The 19,877-nt window shown below is 38.5% G+C and overlaps 1 protein-coding gene across 2 annotated transcripts in view; it reads right to left on the minus strand.

Annotated features, from left to right (window-relative positions):
• The window catches only part of TAFA2 (TAFA chemokine like family member 2), a 448,599-nt gene that overhangs the window by 281,720 nt on the left and 147,002 nt on the right, over window positions 1–19,877 (minus strand). The gene's annotated exons all lie outside the window — the stretch shown is intronic.

The raw sequence follows: 19,877 nt of genomic DNA on the forward strand, positions 1-19,877 counted from the left end.
TGATGAGGGCAAAACACACTGAGAGAGGATACAGGACAGAACTTCATTCAGTTATATGAACCTTCTCAATTTCATTCAACCCAAAATTTCTCCACTGATCCTGCCACACAAATTGGCATTGATAAAACACGCACACTAAAATTGCATCAAACTTTGCCAATAACTATGACAACAGTCCTGAGGACTATTTTGCAAATCAAATATATATAAGAGGATTTTAAGTAGCAAAAAGCATTTTTATTTTGATAATGATATCAAAGAATAATAATTTTAGTATTATTTCTAGTCTGACCAATATTGTTTATAGCCTCGAGGAACCCTGGCCTCATAAGCACTGGCAATCACATCACTCAATGGCTGATTTTCTTTTTTAATTGCTTAAGTTCCATACAAACAATGGTGTTTTCTTCCAACAAACCCTCCTATAAGACCTCTTGATGCATTCATGAAGAATCTGGAGGTCTCTTTTCAAAAAAGTGAAAACAACCAACCTACTTGGAACTACTTATATTTATGAGCATCAGGAGTATCATTAGTCTCTCTTACTGTACATTAATCAGACAATAGAAACAGAAGAGTCTGGGGAGGTTCCCATATTCCTCTATTCATCTCAAAAATAAAACCAGAAAAAGCAGCTACATCCTCACCTAAGAATATCCTCCCCCTCAACAAGGATTCCCATTTCTTCATGGATTTATTATTATTATTCCTATTACCATTATTATTATTTCCTCAAAAGAATAAAAGAATAAATAAAAATTTATCCAATTCTCTCTCTCTTCTTCCTCCCCAACTAAAGATCTTCCCTTGTATGAAAAGATACATATGGACCACTCCTACAGCCTTGTGACACTAGCACCTGGAAAGTCATTTTAACCTATGCATGGAGGACTGAGCTAAGCTGTTACCCTTGCTCTTCAAAGGCTGAAATTACAGTGAATTACATAAGCTTTTGGCAGAAACATCACCTTCCTGTGTCTCATTATGAAACACCAACCAGATGCCCACTCACATCATGAGATTTTTCATGAAAATACAAATATCTCTGTGTGTCTGGAGATCTACAAGTCCACAAGCTGCAAAATTCCCAAATCACCAACATCAGGAAATAACGAATGACTGAAACTGACCTTCGTTTGTTGCAGACAACTAAGACAAAATCTATCAGCCTCTAGAAAAAAGGTTTGATTTTTACAGTTCTGCACATTTTCCCTGCATTTCATAAGACCCCAAAGACCCTGTTCCCTAGTGACAAAGGTTTCTACTAATGAGTCAATGCCTCAAAGAGGACACAGATTCCAACAACACTGATACCATCACCTAATTTTCTACCCATCCCTAATTGTTAGTACTAAGCCAAACAGCTAACCGAGCATTTTCTCTCAAGGGTCCTGTCAGAAAATGAAGAGAATTCTTACAAATCTTATAATTTAGGTCACCAATCTATGAATGCATCATGTACCCAATGTTCATGTCTCCGCTGAGTTTTGTAGTTGACAGAATTTTCCTATAGTATCAATGGCTTAAATTATTACTAGAAAAAAAATTATTACTAGATTTTCTGGGTAACCTATAAAAATCTATTTGAACCATTTATACCTAAACAAATAGTACAATTTTTAATTTGTTTCACTATTAATTAGAACACTATTTTTATGGAAAAAATAAATTCAAAGTTCATCCATTCATTCATTTATATTAAAACAAACCATATGAAATGTCATTTTGGTAGGTCAGAAACAGGTGAGTATCAACAAATACATAGGGCGAAACCTGGTATAGTCACTTAAGAAAAATTAACTGAATACCCTGAAATAGAAAGAGGTTAGGAACAAAGATATGTAAGTCAAAGTCCTCATATTTACAGATCATCACATCCAGTTAATACACAAAGGTATATAATGGGCACATGACACTATGAGCAGTGATTTGCTGCATTTTGACTCAAGGGCAACTAAGGATAGACAACACGTTTTTCATTTATTTTATTTTTTTTTAAGATTTTATTTATTTCTTCATGAGAGACGGAGAGAGAGACACAGAGAGAGAGAGAGAGGCAGAGACACAGGCAGAGGGAGAAGCAGGCTCCATGCAGGGAGCCTGATGTGGGACTCCATCCCGGGTCTCCAGGATCACACCCTGGGCTGAAGGCGGCACTAAACCACTGAGCCATTGGGGCTGCCTGACATTTTTTAAAGTACGAACCCATGTAAGCATGAACTCAACCCCCTTTGTAAGCCCCACACCCTGAGTAAGGGCAGGATGAAGACAGGCATCACTTGGCAGTCAAAACACATGAGCAAGAGTCAAATGTTTACTAGACTTGCCTATACCAGAAAGGGTGTAGACTCAAGTCTATAAATTCACAGAGAATGATCTATAATTCAAATTCATAGAGAATGATCTATAATTCAAATCTTTTATTTTTCTCTTTAGCTGTAATGTTCATTCAAATGTGTTTCAGACAATAAATAGATTAATCGATTTAATAAAGATCTTTGGTCTGTTTTCCATTTGAAAAATGTAGAGGATGAACACCTCTGCTTTGTGTAGGCTGCCTAATTATGCTAACTATATTTGACTGAGTATATATTAGACAGTGAGCCAAGCAGGATGTTTGGATCACAATATAATCCCTTATTCTCAATCCAAATTGCATAATCTTCAATTAAATTTCTCACAAATTTCCCCATAGTCAATAGTATGCATCTGTTATATTAATATTATTAAACTCCTATAAAATTATAGTTTGGGGAATTGGATAATAAAATCTTAGAATCCAGTCCAATTCCAATAGAATTTTAAAATTGTAATCATTTTTCTGAATATAAAGTCATATTCATTAATTTTTTAAAAATCACACACTGCAAAAATAAAATAGAAATTGAAAGTCAGCTGTAATTGGAGAAGGTAGAAAACAGAGAGCAAGGGATGGTGATAAAAGAGAGTGACTTTGCACCGACCGTATCAAAACAACCACATCTAAAAAGCCACAACCAATATATCCTACTTAGCCTATAGTAATTGTACAAAACCATATGTGATTAATACCAGATATTGGTTTAAATAAAAAGGTCTTGGGATCCCTGGGTGGCTCAGCGGTTTAGCGCCTGCCTTTGGCCCAGGGCGCGATCCTGGAGACCTGGGATCGAATCTCACGTCAGGCTTCCTGCATGGAGCCTGCTTCTCCCTCTGCCTATGTCTCTGCCTCTCTCTCTCTCTCTCTGTGTGACTATCATGAATAAATAAATAAAATCTTAAAAAAAAAGATAAATAAATAAATAAATAAATAAATAAATAAATAAGCAAGCAAGCAAGCAAGCAAGCAAGAAAGCCTTATGGGTTTAGAGGAAAGAGGTCACCTATAGTGTCAAAAATAGCAATGGGTTTAATTCTTCATAAATAACTGTCAGGATACTTTCTTATTTGATGACTCCTTCATTCAAGACATATTTATTGATTGAATACCAAGTATAGAGCACTATGCTACTCCCTGGGGATATAAGAATGAATAGGTCCTGCCCTCCTCAAGATTATATTCTAATTGGGGAGAGAAGATGTGAACAATCAGTTACACAATAAAGCATTTAATTAAAATGTGAATAAGGACCAAAGCACAGGATTATATGGTGTTCTAAGAGCCTAAGGGAATCTAACCTAGTGGGTGAAGCATGGGAGGCCTCTATAAGGAGTGCTATTAGCTGAGTTCTGAAGGAGTCAGAGTTAAGTCCCTACTAGGCAAATAACTGGTAGGAAGGTCCACGTACAGAGAGACATAAATACAAAACCTCTAAAAATAAAAATGCAACAGAGGCTACTCAAATAACTGAAAGGAAATCAGTATGCCTGGAGTGGAGAGAGCAACGAGAGGGTAGCCATGACATGATGCTGGTGATACAGGCAGGGGCCAGATGCCAATGGGCAAGGTTTCTGAACCTTAGTGCTATTGACATTTGGAGTCAATGATTCTTAATTGTGGGGACCTGTCCTGCATACTGTAGGACCTTTAGCAGCATCTGTGTCCTCAGCCCACGAGGCAATAGCACCTCTCCCCCACCACGACCACCACAACCACCAAAAATGTCTCCAGACTTTGCCAAATGCCCCCGCCTGAGGACAAAGCTGCCCTCCGTTAAGAACCGCTGCCACAAGGCCCTATAGGTGATGTAAGTTTGGCCTTTAGTCTAGAAGCAATGAAAAAACACTGCATACTTTAAGCAAATGTGATTTTTCAAACAATCTGGGTAGGGCGAGAAAACATTAATTAAAGGAGTTAAATTCTCCAGATGCCAAAGAAACGATAGCTCCCCAAGCCTATAGAAGATTAGATCACTAGGTCAACCACTCCCAGGATATTCTCAAGTAGGGAAGCTGCCTCCCTGGAAGTACAAACAGGAGCAACTGGTCATGTACTTCCTCATTGTCCATTCACGTAGCTGGATCGTTTGTTTAGACTTCAGGGGCCTTTTGCGCATCTGTGTTCATCATGCAGCCCGGCAGTAATACTCTACACAGTGTTTGCTAAATGTATATTTGTTGATGATTACTGGAATTCCAGATGCATACTGGGGAGGGGGGTAGGACTTAGATAAAAATAGCATGGAGGACAAACTGTAGATAGAGAGTATAAAAATAGAGAATATATTCTCTTTATGTTCTATGTATCTATATACAGAGAGATTATTTTTTATGCTTTAAGTACGTCCTCATATTTTTTTGCACAAAACTAAAAACTCAGACATCAAAGCCAAAACAAATATCGAATACTGAAAACAAAGTTGTGCCACCAGAAACAGTAATTCTTTTCTTTAGAAGTCTCAAGGCTGTACTAGAGAAATTTACTGGTTAGAACAGAAAGTTAGTCAACTGTTTCTGCTAACTTAGTTCCTTCCACTCTTCAGTAAAAACATGTAGTTTGTCACTGAGGTTTCTTGTTTTTTGGATTCTGCTGCATTGTTAGTTATTTTTATTTTAATGAGTGCCTGAAAGGTATCTGTTATGTAATTTAATGGCAATAAATAAGGTCACTCCAGATGAGCTTCTAAAAGACTTGCTGTGTACACCTTTACTGGAAAACTTAAGAAAATGGAGCACTTTCTATAATGACCAGGTGAATGTTAATTCTGTTTAGCCTCCACCCCCGAGCCTTTGCCTTTTCTCTCTTACTATTTCCCATGTGTGGGCTCTGCCAATGAACTTACTGTTCCTTCTCCATCTGTGCTTACAAACCATGGCCCATCTGTGCAGGATGAGTTTCATTTAAACCAATAACGAAGAAGCAAGAGCCAATGTCCTCAAGCATAGTGGAATGGAAAAACACTGCCAGGAGAATCCCTGTGACCCGTGAGTCTGGTGAAGTCTCCAATGGCCAAAGCTATCATTCAACTGCTCTCGCTGGAGTTCTGGCTCAAATTTCCAGGCAAATTCCTGATGTTTACAAAACCTTGTGATTCTTGATCCACTCATGCCACAAGTCAACAGTGTGTATCATGCCTGCTTCTAGGCACTTGCAATAGAGGTTCATGAGTTTTGATACATATCAGAATTATCTACACTGCCTTCAGCAAACACACATGTCTGGGCCCCACTATAATCTAATGGAGTAAGATGAGCCAGAGACAGGGACACACCATCAGTACTTTTAACACAATCCACAAGATAATGTGCACACCAAATTCTGTGTGCATCAAAACTTAAGAATAACTACTTTATAAACTAGGGCAATAATTACTAACGGTCATACAATTATTAATTGCTCATGGGTAAACACATTGACAATATAAATTGTTTTACCTCAGAGGATTTGATGAGCTTTTCTAACAGACTGAATAAAATGACCTTTGAACCCTGATCCAGTTATACAACAGATGCTCAGTAAATTTTAGGTAAGGAATTACAAAACATATCAACATACATGAACATGTACTTTTATTTCAGCTTGATTTATTTATTTATAAAATTTTATTTATTTATTTGACAGAGAGAGAGCACAAGCAGGGTGAGCTGCAGGCAGAGGGAGAGGGAGAAGCTGACTGCCTGCTAAGCAGAGAGCTTGATGTGGTGCTTGATCCCAGGACCCTGGGATCATGACCCGATGAACATGTTCTTTAATCAGTTTTCTCACTTCATTTGTATATAAGAAAAACCTCAAGACATATACAAAGGAAGAGAAGAAATGAAATGCCAGGACATTCACTTCATTTTATCACTTGGAAGTGCTACACAAGGAAGTATAAGGTTGTTGGGAAGGAAATGCATATTCCCCTTACTCGTCTTTTCCACCATGAAAGCATTTTAAGTCTCAATTATTAAAATGAGTTAAGATATTTATTCAGGATAGCCATAAAATTCCCAGGAAGAAATTAGATTACTCCCAAACCTCTCACCTGGCCATCTCCCACACACCCGGTCTGCTGACCCGACTGTTCATCATTGCATTACCCTTTCACAAAGTCTGACTCAGAAATGTCTGCTTCTCTTCAAAAACAGTTTAACAGTTTCTGTTCTTGCCACAAGTGACCCACAGAGCAAATTCTAGACCCTGCATTTTATCCGAGGTGTCAGTAGCTCAAATGCAAGGAAAATGCAGAACCAGCACTACCAATGTACAGATACAAAATGCAGTGGGGTACACTGGATTGTAATGACATACAAATTCACTTGACATGTTAAACTCTAGGCATCTTGTGCTAGTTCTCTTTTATTCTGAATCTGTCCAAAAATAACAAATATTTTCCCACTTACAAAGCACTTCAGGGAAACCGCTGAGTAAGGCCATTAGAATAGGTTCTTCATTCCTATTAAGACACTATAATTTATAATTTATGTTGCACATGTCCCCTTGGAGAGGATAATAAGAGGATGATGTGCAGAACATATTTCCTTAAAAAAAGAGAAATGCCTTTCCTTAGGTTCTTACTCACTCTGGACAAGCAGTTGTAAAGCAGAAACTTGATGGTTGAGAGCAGGGCATTAAGCAATGTTGAGAAAGATCAGTTGCCAAATGGAGCTTAGAATAGGACTTTTAGAACTAACTCAGATGAAATTAATGTTAAAGTGCCTCAATGTCAATGCCATCTTTGCATTAGTCTGCCTAGGAATGCTGCTAAGAGCTCAAAAGAAAGTTAAAAGGGGAGGGGTAGCGCTACCACCTGTCACTTAGTCTTTAGATGAATAGATATTTGTGCCATCAACCCATAAACTCCTGCATCGCCACCATGGCTGATACTCACCGCATCCTCTATGTACCAAGGTGAATTCAATACTTTTGAATTCTCCCCCCTCCTCCCTCTCCCTCTGCCACTCCCTCTGCTTGTGCTCTGGCGCGCTCTCTTTCTCGCTCACTCTCTGTCAAATAAATAAATAAAATATTTAAAAGAAAAAAGGAGAATGCTACTCAATAGACCCCTGTAACTATGGTGTTTACATTGCTAACCTCACCAGAAAGTAAAACAGCCAAAATCCGATGTAAAATGGTCTGATTCAAAGACCATGTCCATTGACTCCCTTATGCGACAGTTGTCATTAAACTCATGAATGGACACAGAGAAAGAGGACCCAAACGAGGCTGATATCCGAAATTTTGCAAATACCCATTTTTATGGGTTGAGGTATGTCCCTCACTGAAAAAAGATATGCTGAGACTAACCCCCAGTAACTCAGAATGTGACTTTATTTGAAAATAGAGGCTTTACGAGATGATCAAAGTACAATTAGATCATTACGATAGGCATTATCAGTGGTGTCCTTATAAAGGGAAATTTCAACACACCGGCAGACACACACAAAGGGAAAAGTATGAAAAAAGACACAGAGAGAAGATGGCCAGCTGGCTGGAATAACACAACCTCCAGCCAAGGAACACCAAGGACTGCAAGGAGCTTATAAGAGACAAGAGAGGATCTACGTCAAAGACCTTACTGCCTGTTTTGTTTTCTTCCTAGTTTTATGATTTTAAGTCTCATATACAGGACTTTAATCCATTTTGATTTTTGTATCTTGTGTAAGATAATGGTACATGTAGCTGTCCAGATTTCCCAGTAATTATTTCCCAATAATTATTAAATGAGACAGCATTGAGAGTGAACTTCGGAAACTATATCTTCCTAACTATACAGAAATAGTTAAAAGACATTTCTCTTATTGAAAGAAACTATTTACCTGGAAGTAATCAGAGTTTATTGTGGCCAAAATTATATTTCCCACCAATATGAAAATGGCCTTTCTGATCAAGTGAACAACTTCAGTTTTAATTTAATTTTAGAAAATCTCAAGGCAGAATTTGAAGGTCACCATCAGAATCATATGTATTTCTATCCATTCTTCCCCTTAATAGAGAGTAGAAAAGCAGTTACAGACCCAAACCATAAGGTACATTATAACATGTAAGTTTTTTTAATAACATGCTTTCTTATCACACTGAAGATTAAGTAAAGCTTTATGGCTTCATAAAGATTTCTCACAGGACCTAAAACATATTGCTCAAAGACTATCCTACTTCATGTTAAGGCAATTTTTCATTTATCTCTAAGTTCTGAAAGAATATTCCAACATTGCTTAAAATCCAAGAATCCAGAAGAGCAAATGATATAACATTCCTTTTATTATTAAATGTTTATTCTTAAAATCATGGAGTTCTAAAAGATGTCCAAGAGGCATTTCATTTGTCCATGTAGTCTCAATACCTTATGCAGACATGTTTCTAAATAATGATCAGGATGGAAATTCACTATGAGTGGCATCGGGTCCATAGCGGAAGAGAATTCCTAGGGTAGAATGGAGTCCTTCATGGGGAGTCCTCCCTCTCCCCCAAGCTCTTTTCTTCCTACAACCAAGAAACTTTGATGCCTCAACTTTCCCCTAGCATTTAAGCCAAACCTGATCTTTCAGAGGAACACTACAAACCACTCAACCCACAACTTAGGGTTGAACAGAATCAGTGTAAGTCTCCTCGGCTACAAGTCCACTTCCGGTGTCTCAGAATTTTTTGTACCCCAGTTCTGATCAACTGGACTTAGTTCTAGTTGCTATACTCAAGTCTTTCAATAATAGGCGTAGTGTGTGCATTCCTCCAAATTCGAGACTTTGTCTTCATCTAGCCAGATCCCCCGCTGGAATAGAGTTTTGCCATGAATTCCAGTCTAGTGGTTGAAAACTTGCAATTAGCTCAATGGTTTGTTTAGTTCTACCAGCCTGCATGTCTGCCTGGACTCTAATCAACTTGTACTATATTATTTACCTCACTTATAAAACACTTAGAACTCCACAATAAGCCTATATTTTGTTGTTGCTACACATTTTGAAAATGTGCTCTGTATCTCATCAACTGTATCAAACCACATAAATTATCTCAATACCTGTCCCATTCTAACAGAGTAGCCTTTCACTACTCTATCCAACCAAGGTGAATTGTGCTATATCCAGCCTGATTCTGAGACAACCTATTGTGGTGACCACTTCTTGAAACAATAAAATGCAGAACTCCTACTATTTTGTTTTTCCTCCATTTCATTAGGATCCTCATCATCATTAAAACTACATAGTTTCTACATATCTCCACGGTTTTATAAAATAAAAATTAGATACTCAGGAGGGAAAAAAAAAGAGATGTCAGCCATAATTGATAAAGATAGTAGAAACAAGAATTTATAAGTAATATATTTCTTATTTTTAAAATATAAACCTAAAATATGCCATTTTAATTACTATTTCTATGTGTTTTAAATCCTGCCTTCTTTCAGAAGGAGTAATACTATTTACTGTTAATTAAAATTGTTACGGTAACTGAACCTCAAGAAATAATTACATGTCTTTAAATTTTACTTATTGATGTTCTGTTTTGCCTCAAATAATTTTTGGAGATATGTTGCATATTAGCTACCTTGCAAGGAATTTAAGTTCTTCAATGGAAAGTGCTATGTTGTCTTGTATATAGCACGTGATAGTTCCATCCTATATTAAACCCATAAATCCCTCCACGTTGGTTTAAATCACATGCAGGGCATTTTATTAAGATTTTTTAAAGCTTTGCTGCCATCAGATTGAGACCTATATTAAAAACAAACAATTATGCTGTATTAACAGGAATAACAAACAAAAGAAAGCACCAAAAAAGTAACAAGTGGCACTTGTTCTAACATTCTAAAGCAAACATAATCCTCCTTCCACTCAAAAATCTACTCTGACACTTATAACAGTTCTACACAATTTCCAAACCTTTCTCATCTTTGAAATGCATACTTTCAGATACAGAGGTACTTGAGAATCCACAAACAGCATGAGCCTAAAGTAACATAGCTTCCTCCCTTCCTCCTGAGGACAGCAGGTAGGAGGAAAGTCAGTATTAAGGAGTTGTGGTTTTCCTTTTTTTTTTTCTTTCTTTTTTTTTTTTTTTAATAACCGGAAAACTCAGATTCCAGGATTCCAAAAATCTTTTTCTTTCTTTTTTTTGTAACCAGAAAACTCAGATTCCAAGATTCCAAAAGTCTCCTCCCCTCCAAATGTATTTCTTCTCCCTTAAATTGGTCAAAATGTTTTAGTTTAAGTTATTGCTAGTTTAAGTGGCAACAACCTATGAATTTTAACACTTTAAAGCTGTTATCATTTTAATGTAACTTAAGAGTAACAAAAGCTCTATATTTAAATTAGAGTGGTGAGAAAAAATGGATCATGAGGAGCCTAGCAATCTGCGCCTGGGAAAGGGCCCACCAAAAAGTAGCAACAGGCAACAGATTACAGACATAAAACAAGGCCATGACAGAGAAAGCCTGAATTCTAGCAGCTACCATCAGAGCACAGGTCAACAGACCAAGTGCTAATAAACATGGAGGCAACAAGTGACTTTCAGCTCAGATTCATCCACCTTTTTTATCTGGCTCCACTGTCTGCCTCCTACCTGCTGGCAAATCAATAGTCTAGCAGACATTATTACGGGTGCCAGACATCCCGGGGGCCAACTGGTTCTGGAAAAGTCCATGAGAACTGGAATCTTTCATCCTTTTGAGGCACCACTCTCCAAATAGCAGTTCAACAGCTGAGCTTAAAATCTGTCTCAGGTACAAAGGAAAGGGAAGGCAAGCAATCAATCCCCTTCAAGCTTCCAAAGTCTGTGAGAACATAACAAGACCTAGGACAGTCGGGCTGATATCTGCTGCCTCTTGCATTTGGCAGAAAGGGGTTTCCATCTGTGTTCCTTGAGCCCTTTGAGAGTCACTGTTCCTGGCATTCACTTTAAAGATTTACTTATTTACTAGAGAGAGAGAAAGAGAGAGGAGGAAAAAGCACCAGTGGAGGGAGGGACAGAGGGAAAATATCGCAAGCAAACTCTCCTCTGAGTATGGACTCTGAAGGTGGAGGCGGCAGGGATCAACCCATGGATCATCCCAGGACCCTGAGATCATGACCTGAGCTGAAACCACAAGTCTAATACTCAACTGACTGAGCCACCCAGGTGTCCTACCGTTCCTGGAATTTTTTTTAATTGTAGGTATGTATTTGTTTAATTTTTTGTATTTTTTTATTGGAGTTCAATTTGCCAACATATAGCATAACACCCAGTGCTCATCCCATCGAGTGCCCCCCTCAGTGCCCATCACTGTTCCTGGCATTTTAAGGCCCTGAATATTAGAGATAATACTCCTTGTGGAGGGAACAACAGACTGAGACATTCATCCGATACAGCAATGGGTCTCTACAGAGAAACTTAAACTAGCCCACGTGGCAGACACCTGAAGCACAGATATTCTTTACTGACTGTGGACACAGCCTAAGCCATATAGAGTAAGGAATAAGAATATAATTCTAAGGAAATATAAGTTCCCACAAATTAAATTGATTTCATTCATGCTCCAGTTGCCCTGTTCATTTCTAACGTTTTTTACACTGATAACCTCCTTCCCAACTTCTCTGTTCATGCTTGGGCTCACACATTCTCTTAATCTGTTAATTATCTGCATTAGTTATTCATCAAATACTACATACCTTTGGTTGGAATCTGACCAAGTAATAAAAAAGTTTGCTCTCCTAGGAATAACTTACAAAAGACAAATCTAGATTTCATCATACAATGGCACATAGAGTACTCTCCGGAGAGCTTACCATTAAAACAGAGCTATCTATCCCTTTCTTTCAAGCAATGTGGATTCTGACAATTTCGGCCAAAAGTAAAATATTTGAAAACCACAAGAATATTTATGGGTAAAGATGCTACTTATTTGTTTGTTACGCTTTCAAAATCATGCTCTACCCTGGGTGTTATACTACATGTTGGCAAATAGAATTTAAATAATCTTTGTAAATCATGCTCTACAGACTTTTGTCATGCCTTCTGTTAGAAAACACCAACACCATGCATAGGTACCAGATATTAACCTGGTAGGTTTAAAATGCTTCTGTTTATCAAAATTGAGAACTACTACATGTGCAAGAATCTAACATGACATTTTTCCTTCTTTCTTTCCCCTTTTCCAAATCAATCCAATTACAATAGCTCCCAGAACAGTATGAGAGAAACCTCATGATTCACAACACATATATAGTGAACAGCAAGGCGCTTCCCAAACCAGTATTGCATGTGGAGGGGCAACAAAAGACAGGAAAGAAAACAAACTGCCTGCAGTAAGAAAAACCAGAGCAAGGGATCTGAGAGCTAACAGCGAACTTAACAATAAGAACTGTGATCCAAAGAACAGCTGAAGGAAAACACTACGAATGGTGAAATTCGAAAGGAAGAAAACTAGCTGGCAAAGTAAGGTGCCCCAGACAGACAGGGATCCAAAGGTCAAAGCTGCCCATGACCATTATGATGGACTCAGAAAGCAACGCTTCTGTAATTTGCTCTTTAAAAACTAAGACTGGATCCAAATGATTAAAGTGTGGTTCTCATACTAGTTGACCCCCAAATGCAACCTGCTCCCATGTTTGCTATATATCAGAGCTAGAAAAATGAGTCGAGATAAGTCAGTTCCTGCGCTGATTTATTGCCATCCAATTAGGCAGCTCTCAGCTCACTGATCAGAAACAAAGATTAAAGGAAAAGAAGATGCTATAAAGGCTAAAACTTTGGCAATTTCGTATCTCAACCGACTACACAAAAAGATATGCAGAACCAAATTTAGGATAGGTTATAAATCACTTGGAGTGTTAAAGGAAAAAACAAAACAGATGTTAACATTTAAACATGTTCCTTCCGAATTTTGGTGTATTGTTATCTAACCGATAAAAATATTTTTAAATGAAGTGGAAAATGCCCTTTTTGACTGTCTATGCCAAACATGTCCAATACAAAAAGCTGCTGCAGAAATGAAAGATTTATGAAAGTAGAGAATATCACACAGATCTGAGTATGTAGTGTTACTATAATTGCTATTCGGCCCACTTCATTCTAATTGTTTATGCCTTACTAAATCAGCAAAAACACTCATCAGGATCAATATATGAATAGCTAACACCATGTGGATTGAGGGATTTGTCTTGGTCCAACGGCTATTTAACAGATTACTACTCTGTTCATTAGAGGATGTTAATACTCCAACATAGTGTTTGCAAAAATCCCAAGAATTCTAAATCATATTTTTATTTTGTATTTCTTAGGAAAAAAACGCATGTAGAAAAACTAAGATCATCCTAAAGTTAGGAAAATAAAATAGTAACAATTAGGGTCAGGAACTGTAGGATCAATAAATGTGATTTATTAATAGGTGATAAACGTTTTCTCAGCAAGAGATTCCGATCAATTCCGATGTCTGTTTAGTATCTCAGTGGTAGCAAGATCTATAAGGCAGAAATAAGATAGTGATGGAGGGAGAGTGGAAGGAACGAAGGAAGCCCAGGTGTCAGAAAGCCTGGATTGTAGATCCTCCATTGCAAAGCTGTATGATATCTGGCAAGCCTTAACCTCTCCAAATCTTGGTTTTCTCTTAGTACATCAGCTCAACTTCTGTCCCAGAATCACTGAGATGATTACATTAGATGGTGTAGGTGACAGTTTTATAAATTACAGAGCCCTATGTCATGCAAACATATTGCTACTACCAGTGTTTAGCTGAACAGAGAGACAATAAGAAATAATGAAGAATAAATTTAATTTGGTGCTGGGTTTATTTGATCAGCGAACACCGTTAAGTGTCATTAATTCAACTTCCAATGTAGATTTTCAAACTTATTTACCCAAAGTGTTAGTTGGCTTATTTTTTTTAAGGATCTATTTAATAGGAAAATGGAATTTAACCAGATAATAAATTCTTTTCTTTCCTTGAGGTACACAGACACAAATGTAAAGAAACCTTCATTTTACTACCTGAGATATTTTTAAAATAATGACCTATTGGTGGTCCCACCTTAGTCGGCCAGTACTCAAAAATACAGAGCTTTGGAATGAGTCAGACCAAGAAAGGCAAATGCCATAGGACTCCACTCCGCAAGCTCCCCCCACACTTACTCCTGGGTGGGATACATATGTCACTCCTCCAGGAAGCTCCCAACACCTTAATGTTCACGTCTTACTAGAGGGGAAACAACCTTAACTTGACAATGGCAAGGCCTCCAGGACCCTGTAGGTCCTCTTTGGCATATAGAAGTTCTTTTGAAAACCTCCCTTTTCCTCACCTCCCCCAATTCCCAAGTATATAATCAATCACCCCTCTCAGGCCCAGGTGCAACAGCTCTTTCTGCCCATGGGTCCTGTTCCTGTGCCTTAATAAAACCAGCATTTTGCACCAGACATCTCAAGAATTATTTCTTGGTCGTCGGCTCCAGACCTCACCCCATCAAACTTCATCTATATTGAAAAACTACACCAAGAGGATAATAGACACAATTTCTGTAGGCAGAACGACATGAAGAGGCTGATTAGCCACGCAGTTGCTCATGTTACCAAGAAACTATCACTAGAAATGTATCCGGATGGAGAAAACTGTATTTTACAAAATCCTCTCAGGGACAGGCTATATGAAAGCCTACTTGGGTTAAGTCTCCTGAAGTAGAGTGTCCCCTCCAGTGGCCATATCCATGCAGCTCTGGTAATGTGCGTTCTAGGGAGGTGGGCAGGACTTTCCAAGCCAGCCACCAGCAGCCCTCTTCGAACCTCTGCACCCACCATGGCAGCCCCCTAAATACTTGTTGAGGAATAGAGAATTGTTTAGAAGGGCACCAAATGATTGCCATCCCAGGGCAGCCAGATGTGACCTTCCACGATCAGATTTTTATTTTAGATGGTTCACTCTGGCTGCACTGTGGGTTGGAGGGGAGATAATAAGTCACAGAGGGATTAGCACACAACTGCAATCGCCCAGGCAAGAAGTACCCAGGATCTAACTCAGTCAGGAGTAGTGAGGGTGGAAAAGCATGAGACCCACAGCCGCTGGCCTTCTTCCTGAGACCTGCATGAGCCTGGATGAAGTCTTCTGGAGATCACAAAGAAAATGAGAGTAAGAGAGGGTGCTTTGGGTTTTATGCTATATGTTGGCAAATCGAACTCTCAAAAAAAAAAAAAAACTATACAAAAAAAAGGGGGAGGGAGGGTGCTTAACTTAAAACACTTTCAGTTGAGGGACGCCTGGGTAGCTCAGTTCATGGTCCCGGGAATCCCCATGGGGAGCCTGCTTCTCCCTCTGCCTGTGTCTCTACCTCTCTCTCTGTGTCTTTCATGAATAAATAACAAAATCTTTAAAATAAATAAAAATAAAACAATTTCATTTGAATAATGGGAAAAGAAGCCAAACAACACTGAGTTCAGGAGGAATATGAAGAAGAGACTATGAAGAAATTAATTCAAACCCTTTTCCTATGACGACTATGAAACAATGTCTTAAATCATCTTAATGCCATAAACAGCTTGAAAAGAAAGTTAGCAAATATAAGAAAAATAGGATATGATAACCAAGTTTCCAACATTAAGTTTATTTACATTATGTCCACACACTGTTAAGTTTTTTGAGTGGCACGTTAGCAACCCAGAGAAAGAGGAGGTCAGCATCTTACGTAGACATTGCATAATGAAGGCACATCCTCTGGACCCAGCACACAAACCGATGGACATGGTGCTGCAGGGAAGCACTGTTACCGGCTGCCCATAAAACGAGCCTTTTCAAAACTTCCAAGCTGCTACCTGAATATTAAAACTGAATCATTTTTTAAAAAATGAATCATTCAGTTAGGTGTGAATTATCCTCAGGAAATGTGTAGCTTCACAAAACCAGATCAGTGTTGACTAGAACAATTACATGCTGCTGGCTCATTGGGGCGTACAGCGAAAATCCCCAGAGCCATCTACTCCTTGCACCTTTGGGCTAGCTTATTCATTTAAAAAGAGAATTAGGAAATGCTTTTACTTGTCCCCACTGCTGAACAGCAAAGGAAATGCCTGAGATCATGCTGTCTGGCCTCTCTGAGACACAAATTTCACAAACTATCACTGCTTCTCCCACCAAAATCAAAAGAAGGAAACTTTGATACAAACTTAACACAATTTCATATTCACCCATGTGTATAAAACAAATGGTCGCATTCATACTTATTAGTTAAGAACATGAAACACTTCCATATAATTTCTAGTAACTATGCCATAAATCCCTACAAAAAAGAGCTAAAGTTACTTTAAAGAGCTGTGTGCTGGAGCCAGCCAGTGCTCCTGAGAGTCAACTTTGTGTATTTCTTTCCAACCCCATTTTCAGTGATGTCAAGTCAGTAGCTTAAATCAGCCATGGTGGGAGTATTTATATCACCAAAGCTGGAAAACTACAAATCAGAGTTTTTGTCACCTCCTAGAGAGCAGTTGTTAAACCTTTACCAACTTACCACCACTGTAAGCATCCTTTAAAAGCAGACTTGGATCCCTTCCCATCCCTCAGTCTGGAAGAGGTCTCCAGGATTTCTAACATGCCAACACTTTCAAGTCTGAAAATTTACTCTCTCCAACAGAACATACCTTAATAGCATCCTTAGTGTTGCTAAATTATACCAGAGGAAAAAAAATACTTTTTTGCTAAATCAGCTCTTGGTATTGCTCTAATATTTCAATTCTGCGCTTCCTGACAGCTAGGAGTCTAATTACCACTCTTCCGTTCATCCATTCAGCAATCCCTGACTATTCAGACCTTCAACTCAGTGAGGCATACAGATTACTCCTTACTCCTCCTCCGCTAGCCTGCCTCATGTGAAAGGACTTCATCTGGATCCGGAAACAAATGCCTATTTTTTTGTGTGATAAGGAACACCAATCCTACTACTAATAACCTTGGTTGGCAAGTGTACACTCCGTGCTCCGTGCCAGGTGCTGACAATAAAAAGAGGACTCAAGCACAACCCCTCCTTCCTTTGGGAGATCAAGTGCGGCACACAGACGTCCCACCACAGTATTTAAGTAAGACTAGGAACAGAAAAAAATGAACAACTGCTTCTCCATTGTATTTTAAGTAGGAGTAGGAACAGTAAGAATACTTTGGAATTCAAGGAAAATTTTCTAAACGTGCAATGTCTCATGACAGGGACACTGCAGCTCAACACAATTTATTTACTAAGTGACCACGGTGAGCCATGCACCATGCAGACCGGTTGCCTGTTCATGAGGAGCCAGGAACAGGGAGAGAAGCAAACATGCAATCAGTCAAGCTAAACTATAGAAAGCGACACATGTTAGATGCCACTCAGCTGTAAAATACACTTTAGTCCTCGGAACTATATCATACGTGGCCGGGGGGGAAAAATGTTTAAATGGATTGAATAAAACCAAACATATAGAAGCTTGGCATTGTTTCCAAAATAATTGCATGCCAACCTTCAAAAAAAAAAAAAACAATTATTCTTATACTTCTCTTTCAAAATTAAAATTAACCCTCCCCTACGTTGTAACTTCTTCTATCTGATTTCGAGTCCAGAAGCTCCTCTTCCCTTTATTCAGATCCTTTTTCTCTTGCTTTAAAAAGCCCCTGACCTCCTTCCTGGGGAGGGGGCGAAGTTGAGGCTTGCACTTTCCTGTCCTCTTCTGACTGCCTCTCAAACTTTCCTTGCAAAAAAAGCAAACAAAAAAACAAAACTTTCCTCGCACACTCTTACATTTCGGTAGTAGGCTTTGCTGCACCTCAAGCACACCCGAAATCAGATTCTGTTACCATAGGTGTCTCTGACATTTACCAGTATCTCCTTGCTTGACCTTCTCTTCATTCTGGGGAGACTGTCTTAGCAGGTGTGCTCCAGGTGACCGCTGATCAGCTACTTAAGTCTATTAATACTTTATTTTACATAGTCCTCTGCCTACACATTCAACCATTGCTCCCAGCACGTGGCACTGAATAAGCACCTAGTAGCTCCTCACTACCTGCAGGTGGTTTTGTCGGTTCCAATAAAATGAGGAAAGCTGCTCTGCCTAAATTCTAATTGTTCTCGAACATCAAGGTCTGGGCTCAGCGTATGAATGCCAAAGAAGGATTTAGAACAAGCAGATTTCGTGAAAGTAATAGTCGCAAAGGAAGGTTGGATCCAAGCGTGATGCTAAATAGGGAACACAGATTTTAAAATGTTAACGATAATTTCTTTAAGCTTACCGGGAAAGTTTACTCCACTCATTCAAAGAAATTGAGCTATTGAAACTCGTTGTGTTGGTTTAATGGATCTTCTGCTTTAATTTAGGCTAAAGTGATATTTTTAGTAAATGAGTATTTCAGGTAGGGCCATACTAAGCCGTGTTGAGCATACTGGAGGAGCCCTGGCTCACCTAAGCATAAGGTGATGGGTGCTTTCTTTTATTGCACAGAAATTTCTGAATTAAGCAGTAAGCCCCAAACACTGCAAAGATCCAAAATTTAATCTCCTGGGACTGTTAGACCAATTATTGATGGTACCATGAAAACTTCCAAAATGAGAGTTAACTTATCATCCAAATCAAAATCATGAACACATAAAACAAGTAAACAGTACACTTTCCCTGAGCAGTAATTTTTTCCTTTCTCCAACTTTCATGGATGTTACAACAAACCAGATTTACATTTTCTCAGTAGGAGATTTTTACTACTTTGGTAAGTATAAGATGCCTCTCTGAATACATATATTCAATCTGGTCTATTTTTCAGAATATCCGTAGCCATCCTTCCACTGTGAGTTTGAAAGAGTACCTTTACACATACAGAAACTGAAGAGACCCTCTACTGTAGAGAGAAAAATGCCGAGTATGTAAGATTGTTATGTAAACATAACAAATGGATAATTACCAACTTTGAAATAAAAATCAATAAGCTAAAAATTTTCTAGCTTAAGCTATTTAGTATGGTCTTATCTGAAATACTTATTTACTGAAAATATTATTTCAGCAGAAAATAAAGCAAAGCATCCATAGTACCAACAAAATAGGTTTCAGGAACTCAATTTATTCGAAAAATGTTGAGGGGGGACTCTGCTTTTCTCAACTGGCAAAACAAAATGAGATTCTCATTTTGACTACTGCTTAGTAACTGAGCAACTTTGGGCATGTTACTTAACCTCTCCCTTGGTCTGAGTTTGCTCTGCTACAAAATGGAATAATGAATAATATCAGAACCTTTTTCATAGGATTGATGGGAGACAGCATTTGTAATCTACTATGAGCAGAGCCTAATATACAGAAGATGTTAACTATGTTCTTTTTTGTGGGTTCTGTATTATTTACTATGACCTCACAAATGGCAAACAAGAGACTTTTACACGGAGCTGCACAGAAAGAATTGAGGTCCAGCAGCATGGATGGGAGAAATGCACGAGAGTGTAACTCAGTGGATCTGATACACCTGTGCATCTCTGGTGACCGGCAAGTGCTGCCAGGTAGGCCCTGTGCACTACAGGCAGGACCTGAAGCAATGTCTTGGGCCAACATCAAGTAGATGAGAAATCCAAAAAGCCGAAATACAGAC

The sequence above is a fragment of the Canis lupus genome, chromosome 11 (assembly GCF_048164855.1).
Source record: "Canis lupus baileyi chromosome 11, mCanLup2.hap1, whole genome shotgun sequence".
Taxonomy (NCBI): domain Eukaryota; kingdom Metazoa; phylum Chordata; class Mammalia; order Carnivora; family Canidae; genus Canis; species Canis lupus.